Source organism: Crinia signifera, chromosome 6 (assembly GCF_055691185.1).
Source record: "Crinia signifera chromosome 6, ASM5569118v1, whole genome shotgun sequence".
NCBI classification, from domain to species: Eukaryota; Metazoa; Chordata; class Amphibia; order Anura; family Myobatrachidae; genus Crinia; species Crinia signifera.
In genome coordinates, this window is record NC_139222.1 from 213,249,729 (window position 1) to 213,253,546 (window position 3,818).

At 45.8% G+C, this 3,818-nt stretch overlaps 1 pseudogene; it reads left to right on the forward strand.

Moving 5' to 3' along the window:
- The first annotated feature begins 515 nt into the window (after positions 1–515).
- On the forward strand, positions 516–634 carry LOC146011526 (5S ribosomal RNA; annotated as a pseudogene).
- The last annotated feature ends 3,184 nt before the right edge of the window (positions 635–3,818 follow it).

A 3,818-nucleotide genomic window follows, 5' to 3' on the forward strand; every position in this document is an offset into this window, starting at 1 on the left:
AATTTAGTTGATTGCTAATACAGGTGTTTAACAGGATGTTTAACTGTCATTATCTTTACTTATGATTAAGAAACAGATGTGACCCTTCATTACCTGCGGATATATCTTAAAACCTAAATCAGCCTATCCTGTGACATTGTCTGTACAGTTTGCTATTTCAACCCCACTACAGTATTTCTCTGTGAACCTGGGGGTCATTATTGTATAATTTATGAGACTATCACAGGGTGTGGAGACTGTCTCAGGGTGACTACTACCCCCAAACAGAACCTCCCCTGCAGGAACCCAATTGTGGATCGAACCAAAATTGTTCTGTTCAATTAACAGTGTATAAACAAACCCCGGGGTGAACCAGGTGATCAGACCTTCCAATTCCTGACACCTGGAACACTATCTTTCATTGGACCGAGGGTACATTCATCCCCCTCTCTCTCTCTACATTTTTTTCATTTTTTTCATTTTTTTTTTTCACTCTTACTCTTACTCCCACCAGCGCTACTCTCTTAATTACTTTACCTTACAGCCATACCCCACTGAAAGCGCCTGGTACCATCCGAACCCAGAAGCTAAACAGTGTTGGGCCGGCCCAGTACCTGTCTGGGGAACTAACAGGGAATAGTCGGTGCTGTAATCTATCATATCAGTAGAGACCAAAGCGCGGTGAGAGTTTTTAAGCCTTATTGCTATACTTGCTGTCCCCCAGCTTTCCTTTCATTCCCCCTATTTCTTACATCCTCAGAACACCTAGGGAGGTGTGTCCTGCGCCATCACAACTGTCATTTTCCTCCACGACTAACAATTTCCTATATGTTAATATTGTGTATTTCAAGAGGAACAGTTTATGTATAATATGAAATAATTTTCGCTGTGCGTATTCATAAACCCAGTATTGGTTTGGGTTTCTTTTTGATTTTTTCCCTCGAAGTGGAGGGACCATACCTTTATTTTAAATGTTGTATCAGTAAAAGTTACGTTTTAATATGTAGACATCATTACTTTCGCATTATATATTTTGTCAATTATTTATAAGTGTGCCCCAAAAAGCCTTGTCGGGTTCCCTTTCGAGTCACCTCCAGACTCCATTTTTTTTAGTTCTAACATTGAACTCTTTCTTTTGGGAGCACCACCAACCGCAGACCACAGCCATAAAATCCTATAGAAAAAGAGCCACGGTGTGCATGTTGGTTACTATTGATTCATACTGACCGTTTATCCCTAAACTTACCTGTGCCAATCCAACCCAACCCCACAAGAGGACTAACGGGAAACCTCTCAGTGTACTATGTATACCTGCTGGCAGGGAAGGTGCTGGGGTGATTGGCAATTTGCAGCTTCTCATCCATAAAAAGGGGTATGCATCACAAAAAGGGGTGTGGTCTCACAAGGGAGGGGCATGGCCACACAATTGGATCCCTAGTTCAAATTATGCAGCACAGTAAAGGGCCCTGCATACGCAGAGATTTGTGCCAGAGATTCATAACGGGAGATTCAGCATGGGAGATTTCACTTTCTCAGATAATGAGCCACATACAGAGAGATTTTCTCAGAGATTCATAATGGGAAATTCAGCGTGGGAGATTTCAAATCTGCCACAACTGTCACAGAGAAGCGACGTAAAAAACTGCACTTCATCACAAAAATATTGTTATATGGTATAGACCGTAAAATGTTCTATCCACCACATAATGGGGGTTATTCTGTTTGGTAGGGTGGGACCGTATACGGTCGGATGGGGCTTTTTTTCATCTGCACATGCGTATCTTTCGCAATGCGCATGTGCGGCGACCGCACACCGCTCACGGACGGGTCTCTCCGTGCGAAAAAAACTGTCCGCAAGAGCACGGTCATTGTGGGCGGCATGTGGGCATTTTTATGGGAGCGACCGGAATAATGAGGAAAACTGGGCGTAAACATGGGCGTGCACGGGGGTGTGCACACAAAATGCACGGTTCCACAACCCCCTCGATCTGCGAACGCACTGTGCATTTTGGCCCAAAAACAGGCGGACGCCAAAGATTGCTCCTGACCACCCCTAGAGATACCGCATGAGAGTGGACGCCTGGGTCTGCTAATTAACACTGATTACTAGTCAAACACATACACCTGAATGTAATAAGCAGTGCTGCAGGCCATTAAGTGAAAACCATTAAGGTGTGTACACACGGGGGCGATTTAGTGCAAAATCGCGGGAAATATGGTCGCTGAGCGACCATATTGCCCGCAATGGGAGTGTGCACCGGCGATATATCGCCGGGTGGGCGCTCCCGTTTTTGCCCCTGTGGTGATCGCTGGTCGCAGGAACATGCTCCTGCGACCAGCTGATTACCACTGCCGGGCTCCCCCCGGCAGTTTCTTTTTCATCAGCGACCATCTCTGGTCGCTGATGTAAAGTAGAAACTGAGCAATATATTGCTCAGCCATATATTGCTCAGCTATATATGGCTGAGCAATATATCTCCCCCGTGTGTATACAGCATTATTTCACTAACTGCAAGCCACACACAGCCCTCAAACACATTGGAAGCATATATTTCTACACTTCTCTACATGTAAAGGTTGGTTTAATTTTAGGTAATATTCATTCAAATACCTGGTTATATATGTCCAGCTAGTTATTTTATAACCATCTACACCCATTCAGAAAGTGTTTTTTTCTACTTTAAAAAGCAGGACACTCAATTCACAGGAGTCGACATGTGTCAACTTTTTCACTGTAACACAAACATACCAGTTTTTTATTATGAAAAAGACACATAAACCACGTCTAAGAGCAACAAGGATGTTTTTGGACGCAATTTCTACTTGCAATAGAGAAATGTCCTAAGGCCATGGCCACTATTTTGCACACAATCTGTATTTTTTTCCCCAAGAACATACATTATGCACTTTCATATCTGCTATGAACTTTATGTAGCACACTCTGTATGTAAGATGCCACCAAGCACATTATTGCAATCACATATCTCTAGTGCTGTGTACACACGGGGGCGATAGGGGCTATAATCGCTGGGAATATGGTCGCAGGCGACCATATTGCCAGTGATGGAAGTGTGCCCCGGCGATAAATCGCCGGGTGCGCGCTCCCGTTTTCTGCCTCATTGTAATCGCTGGTCGCAGGAGCTTGCTCCTGCGATCAGCTAATTACCTCTGCGGCTCCCCCAGCAGAGGTTCCTTTTCATCAGCGACCATCTCTGGTCGCTGATGAAAAGGAGACACTGAGCAATATATTGCTCAGCAATATATTGCATGCAATATATTGCTAGCAATATATCTCCCCCCGTGTGTACGCACCTTAACAAAGGATCCCAACATCTGCCTAACACACTCTAAAGTCTTATTTAGAACAATATTAGAACATGTTTGCACACAAACCATTTTGTCATGCTTGGTCGACTGACACATCTTTAACACACCTGTACCAAGAACTATGGGGGAGTCATCACTGTTTGTTTTTGGAAGACACATATGCATTCCTACACAAATTTCACTTTTCCCCCTTGTTTGCCTACCTCACCCACTGCATGAGGAACTAGAATAGTGTGGCGAGCGCAGCGAGCCACCGAGCCCGAAGCGTGGCGAGCGCAGCGAGCCCCGCGAGGGGACGCGTCTAACTTCACAGGTATACGCGTCCCCTCGCGGGGCTCGCTGCGCTCGCCACGCTTCGGGCTCGGTGGCTCGCTGCGCTCGCCACACTATTATATTCTCACTCCACGCCCTAGTGGATAGTAGGGGAATGAAAAGGTCGGAGGACGCGCACCGCCGCCCCTCGCGGGCTCGCTGCGCTCGCCACGCTTCGGGTTGACGTCTATCGTGGGGTC